This window comes from Poecilia reticulata, chromosome 23 (genome assembly GCF_904066995.2).
Source record: "Poecilia reticulata chromosome 23, P_reticulata-male-v2, whole genome shotgun sequence".
NCBI classification, from domain to species: Eukaryota; Metazoa; Chordata; class Actinopteri; order Cyprinodontiformes; family Poeciliidae; genus Poecilia; species Poecilia reticulata.
The window spans coordinates 13360742-13374036 of NC_088852.1; the positions used below are offsets into that span (position 1 = coordinate 13360742).

General features: G+C 37.6%; 1 long non-coding RNA gene across 1 annotated transcript in view; it reads right to left on the minus strand.

Annotated features, from left to right (window-relative positions):
• Positions 1-414: 414 nt before the first annotated feature.
• The window catches only part of LOC103459519 (uncharacterized), a 56827-nt gene continuing 43946 nt past the window's right edge, over positions 415-13295 (minus strand). Inside the window, exon 5 of the long non-coding RNA XR_532763.2 lies at positions 415-520. This is a non-coding gene — a long non-coding RNA (uncharacterized LOC103459519). The remainder of the gene's footprint in view (positions 521-13295) is intronic.

Here is a 13295-nt window from a genome sequence, read left to right on the forward strand (position 1 = left end):
GCAACAGGCAAGGAACAGTTTTCAAATGAAACGTAGCAGAAAAACACTTGGGTTTATGAAATTTAATTGGTGTATTAGTCAGCAAACATCCAAAACGGCAAAGAAGAAATGAAGAATTCAGAAGATCAAATTTGCAATTAGTTAATGTACGTGGTGCACATATACATTAGCAATAAAAAGTATTGTATTTCTTTTATTTTGAAAATTCAAAGAACCCCATTTAATAAAATAAAACCATCCTATTTCGTCCAGTTGACTTTACCCAAATCCCCCCCTTTCTCATATCCCTAACCTACACACAACGCTTAGAAATCAAAGAGTGGCAAAAGTTTAGTCTGTGAAATGAAACTAAATTTCTTGCATATTTTTTTAGTGCAAGTCATTTAATTGAAAGTGCAAATTTCACCTGCATCACGCGACAGTGATTTACCTGACTTTCTCTCACCAACCTTGAACGACTGGATAACAATCCCAACAAATGGCTCCCAGACAAATAGGATTTTGCAACATCACCCTCTCCCTGCAAAAGAAGAATGAAGAAATATACACATTTCCTTACTTGGCTGCAACTCAGCAACTGAGCAAACTACTCCTTCTCATTTGACTGGCCAGATAAATCCTCACTGTATGTTCCCAACCGGTCTTATCTGCATGCAGCTCTAAGAGATCATTATTCAAAGTCGGGTCACTGGACCAGAATCCAGGCACGCTGCCCAACATTTAGTTGCCTGGGGGGACTGTGGCAGAAGAATTGATTAAAGTGAAAACAGATAAAAACAAACAGTCCACCAAGTGGAATACATGAAAATGCCATAACATACGTTAGGTCATCAGATTACAGCAGCCTTTGGTGGACCTTTTGCATGTGGTATGCTGACTCATTGCAGCAGATATTGAGGAGATAGCACCTTGTTGCAGGTAGGTAATTCGTCATCACCGTTAGCGACGTGGGTTTGTTTTTCATCGCACTGCTTTTCTGGGTATTTAGAGAGACTTATCAGAGAGAGGATCGGATTCAGTCGAGGTTATCTCAGTTGGCTTCAGAGACTGTGTGTATAGACACATCAATGAGGATTTGTAGGCAAAAAATCTATACGAGACATTGAAGCAGGGCGAATGTGCAGGAAGATAAACCCTCACAGGGCCGCGGCTCCATTGAGAGCAATGCTGTTAACACGTTCTGTGTTTTCCAAATGGTTTTCTTGGCTTAGTTTGATTCAACCCGATATAGCCCCGGAGAAAAGTTTAAATACAAATTGTAACTGTAGTTCCAAGCAGCTGTGTAACTTATTTTTCCTCCCTATTCACCGCAAACACAATGTGCATATGGGCTGTTGCTGTTCTGGCACACAAAGAGAAACTAGTGTGACTTTCCTTGGCTGGAACCGCCGCTGATAGAGAGCCCTTTGGCTTTCTGGCTGGACGCGGTGATTGAGGAAGGCCAGTTGGCTTCCTTCAGGTTTGGATATGAACTGACAGATGAAATATGGTTTTAGAAACTGCCAGGAAAGAGAGGGGTTCAGTGAGAGATATTCACCGTTAAAAGGGCGGCCTTTCATGGCTTTAAAAGTGGGGCAGGGTGAAATGATGGGGTGGTGCGTTTGGATTGAATTTGACCAGGCAGGTGGAGGGTTTGAAAGCCAAGACGAAAATTGTAAAAAAAAAGTCTGTCTGAAGCACTAATAGAGATTACAACCCATTTGATGAACCTAGGAAGCGATTTATCCTAAAGACATAAAAGAAAATGCAGCTGATAAAATGTTGGAAGACGTTGCCAAAATAGATAATAAAAGCATACAAAATTATGTGTGGTGTAAATGTGTGATTTAGATGTTTTTGTGCCAGAAACCACATCAATAATGGAGTCGTTTTTATGTTTTATATTCAGTTTTTCCACATTTGTCTAACTCCGTCCTGAATCTGTTTCCATTAAACTTCAAATAGACAGAAAAAGGTGAAAGCTGAACATACTACTAAATATTTTTGCCTAGTTTCTAGTGTAAATATCTTGGTACATTTGAAATAAGACAAAAATAACTTTTTAGCAATATATTGGAGCTTTATTACAGTCAATTCTTTAATATTTATGAAAAAAGTAATTCTTCCATTGGCAGATTATTTAATTTATAACGATACATTTCCCCCATGTTGTAAGGTAAGGTAATTTTATTTATATAGCACATTTTCAGCAACAAGGCAATTCAAAGTGTTACTGAACTAATCTGCCAATGATTGAAGAAAATTTTCATAAATATTAAGAAGTTATTGACTATAAACAAGCACCGATCTTGCTGAAAAGCTACTTCCAAGTTAGTTTTGATTTATTTCAAGTGTACTAAGATATTTGCATTAGAAACTAGACAAAAAAATCTTGGTAAGATTTTGTGTTTTTGCAGTTGTCTTCTACTTCAATCCCACATACGCTATAGATACATATATTTTTCTAAAGAACAAAAGAAAACATATTTGCTTAAAAAAAAATTCCTAAAGTAGTTGGAGCCTCAAGAGAGTTGAAAAGTTGTTATAATTGGGTAAATGATATAACCAAGACTGGCTTTCAGTGTTTTTAACTACAAGGCAAAGTTTTTAGTGTATTATTCTGAGTCAAATATTGGATAGAAATGTTCTGTTTGAGGTTTCTTTCTGTTTGAAGGGAGTTTATTCTTTCCACTGTCGCCGAGTGCATAATCAATATGAGGGGATTGTCGCAAAGTCAACAGCTCAATGCAATTGACCTTCCACTTTCGCTACATGCTCATCCAGGAGGATGGATGCTGCAAGTCAATAACTCTGTGCAGTTAGCTGGATACACTTTCTTTTAAACCAATTTGAAAAATGAACATAATTTAAAGCATCATTTGATAAGGTTTAACTGTAATCTGTCTGATTCAAATGAAATGACTTTTTGATGTGTTGTGATCTGATATATACATATAAACTGAACTGAATAAGGGACAATAAACCTATAATGAACATAACAACCCAAGATGACAAGGTAATCATCAAGTATAGAATTAATAAAATAGCGATATCACAATAAAAGCAACTTACGTTTCACTGATACAGAGCACACAGAAAAAGTTGGACCTTTCAATGCAGCACAAAAAACATTATGAAAGATCGTGAAAAATACACACTTCACAGGATCTGATGCTTCACAAAATGGAGTTCAACATGTGTGACAAGACAGAAAAATAAAGTGTGTCAGCAGTGTGAAAAACATCCTAAAAATACTCTTCAGCATCAGTCTTGATCAAGCCTGGGATTCCAAGTGAGCCAATATGTGAAATTAATAGCTTTGGATTTCTCAGCTTTTCTGCTGCTTTGCATCAGTCCTCTTTTTATGAATAATAGAGTACATCTGCCATTTCATATTCAAGCAGCTGAAATAAACCACTGACTGGTACATTTGGATCTGTCATGAAGCTGCTGAACAAGCAGCTTTAATGCTCACTTTGCAGCAGTGTCCACTTTACCAAATGTAACTGGCTCAATTGACTTCACTCGCATCAAAACAAGAGCACTTTAGGACCAGGATCAGGTTTTGTTTGATGAAAAATGATTGGTTCATTACCATGCTAACGCAACGTGATGCCGACGTGGTCCCAAAAAAAATGTGGGTGGTGTGTGTGTGTGCGTGCGCGCGTGTGTGTGTGTGTGTGTGTGCCAACTCTTAAGTGGATCAAATTGAATGTATTATTCCTCCAGCTTAGACGGTTCTTGAAAAATACAATTCATTTTCTCCGTTTTCCTTTTTGCGCTCGAGCAGCAGAAGCCAGTCAGCGAATCTGCACATGCCACTGCTTTCGTAAAAGGGGAGATGGTTGTTCAATTAAGTGAGGTGAAGATGTTAAATCAACCAGAAAAGAGATTATATTGATCATTTACAATGTTTTATTTACAAATGTATGAATAACTAGGTTAAAATGTGCTGCGCAGAAAACAGCGACTGGCTGAAACCCCCCGGGAATTCTTAATGTTTTGTCAAATCACAGCTGAAAGCTAATTTACTTTATTGGGATTTTATACAATGGCCAAGCAAAAAACTTGTTTATTATTGCAAAGTGGAAAGAAAAATAAATGTGGTATTAAAAGATTTGAGAAGTGTGATACTCGATCTTCTGTTTAAATTGGTATTAATCTGATTTTCATCAGAATATAGCCAAAAAAGGAACAACGCTGGTTCATACTTGTGATTTGAGGCATGTTGAGAAAACATTTGTAACTTTCAGTTTGTGACAGTTTTACGACATCAGGCAGTAAAGGACTACAAAGGAGTAATTGTATTTCTGGCAAAATGGTAGAAGCTGAAGTTTGCAACAATGAATTAAATGAGAAAAAATATGAATAATAAAAGATGAGTAGATTAAAATTAAAGTGATTAGATTATGGAATTGCATATTGCAGATATATACAGATTTTTAAAATTGGGGATATGTGACAAAGAGATTTTCTAACCCTATTGTAAATGTGCCTAATTTTGCTAATTTTCATCAGACCCAACTTCTGACTAAAAGTCAGTAATTAAAGTAAGCATCATATTGACAGCAAAAATGCAAACAATCATAAATTTAGGCAACAAAGTGAAGCAGGGGAGTTACTGGGAAACCACAAAAAAGAAAACACTAGTGCAACAAATTCCCTTTAAAAGTGATCAAAATTGGTATATAAAAGTTCCTTGACTGCAATTTACTCACAGTATAAATAAAACCCTTTTTTCCTCTAGAATGAAAATATTTAATAGGTAGTACTTCATAAATGCTGGAATCTGGGACATTAATTAGGCACATAAAAGTACAAAAGAATTGTTTCTTTGTGTGCATAATTCTGTCGTGATTAATATGTGAGATGGAACAAAAGTTAAAGCAAAGGGAAAATAATGACTTGACATGCAGTTTGAGTTTTTACTCATTTTAGGAGCTGTCTGATTAAGTATTAAAAATAAAGCTGAAGATTTTATGACTTGAGTCGTATATATTATTGAAAAAGAGAAATCAGTCACATAAAATCTGATCTAATTTATATCAAACTTGCTTTGAAATGATTGAATTAATACATTTTTATTCATTCTTTTTACACAAAGTACAAATTTAATATGCTTGACATGTCTTTTTTGTGATTTTCTAACGTTCTGTCTTAAATATCTTTCCTCTAAATGTTTATGAGTCTGCTGCCAGTTCCTTTGCAGTTTTAGAAATCATACAAAAAAAATACATGTTTTCCATAAATACCATTCTGTTATCATCTTATTACTTTTGCATTATTCACCTCAGCTGATGCCAAGATGTGTTATGTTTAGCTGTTAAAGTTCGTATGTACACATACTCACTCTGACTAAGCTTTCATGATTCAAATTTCAGCGTTTATTTCTTGACAAATTCCAAACTTGTGAAACTAAATTATTTATCAGTGTGAGATGTGTAGGAATACTTTACCTTTTGTTAGGTAACAAACTGGAACTGAATGTTTTCATGTTTACTAATCATGTCTGTTAGGTGTGAGTTAAATTCAATGTTGGTATTTTTCACTGGATTTTAACTTACTTTTGATTCCTTTACATTAAGGTCTGTATTATTCTCTTTCCTACAAACCATGTAGGAAACATAAACATGGAAGATGCTGCTCTGATCAGAGACTATGTGAAATGTTAAAATAAATATCCTCAGTAAAGTACCCCCAGGGTGAAGCCCAGTGGGGTCAGCATCATGTGTTGGGGGTAACAGATAAATGACAATCCTGGAAGACAACCTGTTGGAGGCTGCAGACGAACTGACTGGGTCGGACATCAGCTTTCTACCAGGGCAAGGACTGTAACCACACAGCCAAAGCTCCTTTGTTTAGATTATACAAAGCAGATAGAGATTTACCCCAAAAACTGTGATTTTAGCAAAAGGTTCTTCACCATGTATTGAAAAATGTGTGGCATATTTTATTATTTACCATTATTATTTTTATGATTCACTATTTTACTCATCAAAAATGTGTCGTTTTCATTCTGCTTCACTTTTATGGACCTGTGACTTCAAGTGATAAAATGCGGAATGAGAATTGTTTTGCAAGAAACTGGTGATGAACAAAACAATCTTTGACTTGTTTATATTCGGCTTGTTGAGGAAGTGAAATCCAACAGGCATTGTTTAAAAGGTGACACTTTCATCTCCCTTTGCGAAACAAGAACGATTGGCTGATCAACATCCATTGACAGATTAAGTTTTTTGGTATAATAATTCATGCTCTTATTGCCACGGATAAGAGGGTTTTATATAATGCCTCTTGCTGTTAACTCCTAGAACAAAGCAGAGCCCCTCCTCATGTCTCACTCTCCAATCTGCGGGTGAGCTTGTGATTAATGTGTAATTGACTTGATGAATGGGTTTCCCATTCTTTGAATCCATCAAAACACCGCTTGATTAAGCGTCCTCTGCAGCTCTGATTAAAAACCAGCACGATCAGCTTCATTTGAACACAAGCATGGGCCCCATCGTGTTTCAAAATCTGGTCACACCCACTGATTATCTCCTTGCAATGTAGGGTAATCAATGCAAGCAGCGGCTGGTTATTGAGGGCCGGCGTGGTTGCGGCTTGCGAGAGATACTTTTTGCAGGCGGCAAAGCGGCGAGCCAGCCCGGTTTCAGCAATCAGTCATGCCAACAGGAGTAAAATAGGATAGATGGGGGGGTGGAGGGAGGAGACGGCTAGAGGTGGGTGAGGGTTTGAGAGGTGAGAATAAGATGGAATGGGATTCGGTCAGAGACGGGGAGATGGATGCAGAAAGAGTGCCATGTGGTAGGGAAGTTTGATAGGACTGGCAGCAGGTATAAGTGTATGAAAGTAGAGATGGACAGGTGCTGACAGAAGAGATGATGAATAGACACTTTACGAGGTGTTACAAGGTTTCACGAACAGTCCAGACACTCCATATGACACTTTCATGTGCGCCTCCTCTACCCGCAGGACTCTATATCTTGCGCTCTGTCTATGATCAAAGTATGAACACAATGTTATTACTAAAAGTTATAGCTCGCACCTTGCACTTCCAAAAAAAAAAAGAAATAATACATGGCTACAAATGTATTTTCAAACTTATTTGCAACTTCACATTTCCCTGCAGAACCAGCTGAACTTGAAGAAAACTTTGTCAAATGTTTGCAGCAGTTGAACAGGTTACGTCTCTCTCACTTGTGATTAATCAGAGATCAAATATGACAGTTGTATGAAAGCTTTCACTCCCAGTGAAAGTTAAAACAATTAAATTATCCCAAGAAGTCAAGATATGGTGAGGTAGTCCAAGTTAAATCACTATCATTTAAAATTAATGATCTACTTAATTTAATTTACTAGCAATTGTTCACTTCAAAGAAATCAACATTGTCTATTTATGTAAGGCTATTGCTGCAAGAAAAACTACACCAGGAAGACTGCAGGATCTTGACTCTCAAGGATGTTTGTGTATCTGCAGTGAGACAAAGACTTGGACAACAGCCTTTTGTCTGGGAAGGCAGCAAAGAAGGAACTTCTGTCCAAGGAAAAAAGCAACAAGGACAGGCTTATTCTGCATTAAGTTAAAGGATGGAGGTCATTTCGTCTCATAGATTGGAAGGCATTTCCCAGAAAACAAGTTCAGTGTAGCCATGCCAACGGAAACCACATATAGGTGATGCGTCTCCTGACAACATATTGGTTCCTCCTAAACTGCAAGTTGCTATATTGTAGGAAAACACCGAGTTACTCTGAGACAAAAGAACACCTGCCACATTTCTACAAACATAACACGGTTCTCTAATTCTCTGTAGACCAGGTTACCTTTGTAAGCCACACAGGGTAGACATCTCTCCTATGCAGATGGTGTTCTCTTCAAAAAAGTTGGCAGGTGGGAACTTTCAGCCAACCTGGTGTACAGCAACCACCATTTATGTGATTTATTGTTCATTATGCGCCGGTCACATCATCCCTTGCCCGTCCATTGATACACTACTGACAGGTCCATTAGTGATTTATGTTCACCACGTCCTCGTAGCTGTCCAAATGTTTTTGCCTCATATTCAAGTATGTCCTCTACTGGGCTGCAATCCCTAATGAGTACCAGAAAGAAAGATTTGTTTAACCCTTTTTTTGATTTAATACATAGCAATTGAGAGGACACTGCACAACAAGCCTTGCTAAGACAGCAGATAAAAAGACAGATTATCTCTAAATGACTTCAGATTATACATGGGTGTTTACAGTTTTCTAAATATACAAACTATTCAGGAGAAGCATAAGACATCTATACAAAAAAAAATATTTAAGTTGGGTGAAAGTTGAAGTCAGACGCATTTTACTTTTTTTTTTTTACATGTAATTTGAAATCAGATCTTTACATAAATACTTTTCGTACTGTGGTCTCTTAATATCCAGTTAGGTAATTGTATTATTCAAATGGAATAACGCATCAAAGTATCTCATGTTTTGCTGTAAAGTCCTTTGTTAATTTATTTTCTTAATGGTGCTATTAATTAAAGTTTTACCAACTTACTATCTCACAATCAGACAAAACACGCTCTGGTTTAAATCAGTTATTTTTCTTAAAACTATAGTTATTTTTTTTCCAGGCAGCACGTCTTTCCTTGTGAGGCATCATGGGAAAATCCCATAGAATCCGTCAAGATGTCTGAAAGAATTGTGGACCAACTTACCTACAATTTTTCAGATGCCTGAGGGCGCCACGTTCATCTGTTCAACACGGTAGAAATATCCAGCCATCACACTGTTCAATAAATAAACAGGTTCTTTGTCCAAGAGATGTGTGGATCAACCCCACACTACTGAAGATCATGGTCAGAGATAAAGAAGCCATTATACCAAAAGAAGCATAAAAAACTTGATCACTGGTTGGAAAATTCAGTAAAGGACAAAGTATTTTCTGGAAGACAGTACTAGGATTGTCTTCCAAGTCCCAAGTCTTTTAGATTAGAAGAAAATTCTATCAAATAGAAAATAAACTTCTGACTTTTGAAAAGAAATACATATATATATATATATATCTTTCCAGCATTTACGTTTGACAATCTAAACATGTCTAAAAACAGAAAAAGTTTAGTCTGACTCAATGTCGGACAGAAAAAAAAACAAAAACATATTGCGTGTCTTTTTGTACAGTGTATGTAAATATCTGGTCTCAGCTCCTTGCGGCTGATCGTTTTGTGTGACTTGAATGTCTATTGGTGGAGTTTACATATTGATTATTTAAATATCTGTGGTGGTTTTACTCTTTAGAAGTTAATTGCTGACCCAACAAGGCCAAATTCAAGAGCTCCCACTAAATGATTATTGATTAACCTGATCTGAACCGACAGAAGAGCTAATCAATGCCTCAGGAGGATTTGAACTTGGGGTTTTTCATGGTCACAGATCAACTGCTTGTTTTGGCAAAACCACAAGTAAAGCAGAGCAGGGTAAGGACCGGCAACGATGGTAAACGGCCGTCTGTAAATATTCTGCCAGACCATACAAGAAAATATGCTGGTTTTCAACATTTTAACACTTTTCTTTGTTTTTTAGCTCAATATGTCATGGATCTCAACTGGATCTAGATCGTCCCATTGCAGCTTTTCTGTATGTTTAAGGTTTGTTCTCCTGCTCGAAGCTGAACCTCCATAAAAGCCTCAAGTCTTTTACAGCTTCCAACAGTTGTTTTTTCATTATTGCCCTTTATTTAGCTCCATCTATCTTCCCATCAACTCCAAACAGCTTCCCTGTTACTTGAGAACAAAACACTCCCCTAAGGATGATGCTGCAACCACCAATTTGCACTGCAGGAACTGTTCGTCGAGTGTGATCTTGTTTTTTATTATTTCGCCACACACAGCTTTTAGCATCAAACCAGAACATTTTCTACCACAGGTTTATGGCAAACTGCAAACAGGACTTCTGATAGCTTTCCATCAACAGTGATTGAAACACTGTGGAAGCTTGTGGAAGGAACAACTAATAACTCGTCTGCTGACGGATTCTCCCGCCTGACCTTTAGGATCTTTCCATCTTCTCCAAAGATGCTGATTAATGCTCGTCTTGTCCAACCTGTCAGTTTAGGCGGAAGGCCTCGTTTTGTAGCTTTGCTTTTGTTACTCTTTGAATTTCCAGGTGATGGATTGAACAGAAACTTGTCTAGAGATCAAACTCCCCCCAAAACTTTTCTCCCTAACCTGTCTGACGTGTTCCTTGATCTTTATGAAGCTGTTGGCTCACTAAAACACAACCTTTTTTTCTTTTTTTTTTTAGAACAGCTGTATTGATAATGAGATATCACAAAGAGGCAGATTAACTAAGATTAATAAGTGATTTAACTGGGTGATTTTAATGAAAATATCAGAGTGAAGAAGGTTGAATACATGCGTCGTCTTTTCTGATTTTTATTGAGGGAAAGAAATTGGAAACCATGTATTTGCATTCCACTTTACAATTATGCTAAATTTTATATTGGCTTATCGCAAAAAGTCAATTTCAGGACAATTTTCAGTAGGTCATGCAACACTAGTTACTATGACTAGCTTTGCAAAAAAAAAAGAAAAAGGACTAACAAGTATGTTACTCTATGCATCAATTATCCATTCAAATGCAACAGACTATATTGAAATGACATACATACTCTAGGATTGCATCAATCCTATGTTTGAGGTCATCAATTAAAAAGTCAACAACCTCAAAATTAAAATTTTGAAAGAGGAGACCATCCAGATAATAACTCTGCTCTATGGCTTTATGGAGCTGCTGTCTCTCCCACAACAAAATTAGACATTTCACCATCCCAGATTTTCAGTAATTAATTCCCTTTGTGGTTGTCTCACGTAATTTAGTTTCCAGAGCCTTGGAGATAATGAAACTCTCGCTTGTGTCTGCATACAAGAGCATTCATTAACGCTCAGAAGAATATTAACATCAGAAAGGTATTTCCATTCTCTCCTCACACCTCCCACTCAGTCAGAGACGTTTGTGTTGCCAGCCATTAGGTAGAATTACATTTCTTGCCTCACCTGTAGTTTTTCATTTTGTTTTCCTCTCACCTCAAAAGTAAGTTTCGACCTTTCGTTTGATCGGCATTAAAAGCGCTTTGTTGCAGTTCGTTATCTCTTCCCGTTTTGTCTGCACCGCTTTGTTACATTTGCACTTCAGCTGAACTTCGAAATTTACATTTTCAACTTATTAAGTCTGATTAACACTCACAGATGAAAGCCGGAGTAATAGAGAGGCGATCCGACGGTGAACACTTCCGCACTTCAAGATACATATTCAAATTCTTCACTGGCCTATACCAGCAGCAAATACCACATGGACCTTCAAACCATCAAGAGGAGGACTCGGTCTGGTTTTGACATCAGTCTGAACATGTTTGACAGCTAACAGATGAACCCAACTCTGCCGTAGCAGGACACATGCAGACTTTCCAAGCACAGCGAAGGCAGTGCAGCTGTAACCTCTGTCATGAAGCGAGACCTGCGCTGGCCTCTTACATTTTCAGAAACATCGACCGTTTGTTCTTCCCACCAATTTCTCGCCTCTTGCTGTGTGAGCGCTCGTCACACGGCGCGACCTCTGAACCCAGACGACAGGATTGCTGCGAGCGGCGTAGGGTTCATAAAATATGCAAAAAGTCAAATTGAGAGAGCGCGCGGAAAACGTACGGCTACAAACAATACATTTTTCAAATGTGGACAACTTGAGTTTGTGTTGGTTTTAGTGTAACAGCAAAACGCCTGTCTGGAAGACGCTCGTCTTTCTCCGCGGCACAGGAACATTTGTATCACTGGAGTTTTATCTCTCTGCGACATCAGTTCACCGCACCTCCCAACATTAGCTTTAAACAGATCCCTGAACAGCTCCCAAAGCTCCTCTGCAGTCTTGCAGCGTATGAAAAATTCATAGAGATCCCAGGCCAAAATCCCATTGCAGTTCAGTGGCATAAATATTTATCTTTCAGTTAACCATTGTTTTAGCTGGAGGGGGGGAAAGAAGACTGAGGGAGCAAAGGTCAAAAAGCCGTATAAAATAGCTCTTTTTGGCGAGTTAGACAACGCTGTGCAAGCAAAACACAAAACAAGTGAAGCAAAAGATCATTTTCACAGATTATTCCCATGTGGTTTAATGGTGGGTGATATTTGCTGAAGTATACTACACAAGCTACTTTACCTAAAGTTTCTTTTGTTTTTTGGTAAATTATATTAACTAATCAGGAAAGCTGGAAGTAACACTGAAGGAGCTGCGAGGATTTCTAGTTTGTACTGTTAGTGAATACGACCAAAAGACAGAAGCTTTTTCATTCTAAATAACATCAATTCATTGCTAAAATCTCCCAAAAGCAGGTGAAAAATAGGTGTTTGTGATGAAAAATGGAACTTAACTTTTGGTTACACTTCTAAAATCTACGTTTTGCTGTTATCATGAGTTCTTTATGTGCTCTAAAACATCATATCGGCACTAAAATATGGAGGGGGATGAATGATACTGTGGGGTTACCTTTCTGTCCTTGTCTTAATAATGAACAGCTTTACAGTTTATATACAAATACTGACCAAAGACATAACTGAAGGTTTGAAATACCTTTGTCAGAGTACAGAATCAGCCCAGTACATCAACTGAGTCTCAACAAGAGAACATTTTACAATCTGGCAGAATTGGAGAACTTTTGTAAGGTAGCATTGGTAAATATTACCTGGTCACGAAGTGCAATGCTAAAATCTTATCAAAATGTGCTTCAGCAAAGTATTAACTGAAGAGTGTGGACAATATTTAAAACTGAGTTTTGCTGTCTAGTCGAATTACAGAGAATAGATGTCTGTCAAAATAAGGAAAAGTACTTAAAATGGTCTCAATTTTTCTCTCCATCATAAAAAAATTGACATCTAAAATGAGGTGTAAATATTTTTGAAAGCCAATGTGTAGCTGCAAAACTGTTAATAAACTAATATTACATGTTTTAAAGCAATGGCACAATGTTAGCATTGGAGCTGCCAAATATCTTGAGCGCTGAATGCCTGATGTGCTGGCTGTTTCCATGTCAGCAACAAAAAGCAATCCTCTTGGCTCAAAGGATCTCATGAGGCTAATATCAAACCTGCTAACATGGCAGATTTCTCTCCATTGTGTTGTGTTGCAGTGTTGCTGGTGGTCAAGGGTTGCAGAGTTGTCTGAAGAGTCAGCAAAAGATTTGACAAGTTGTGAAATAAACCGGCCGGCCACCACAAGAGATGTTGTAATCATCATTTTGGGGTAAAGGCCCAAAATACCACGTTCTATTTCAGACAGCACTCCCCAGTCAA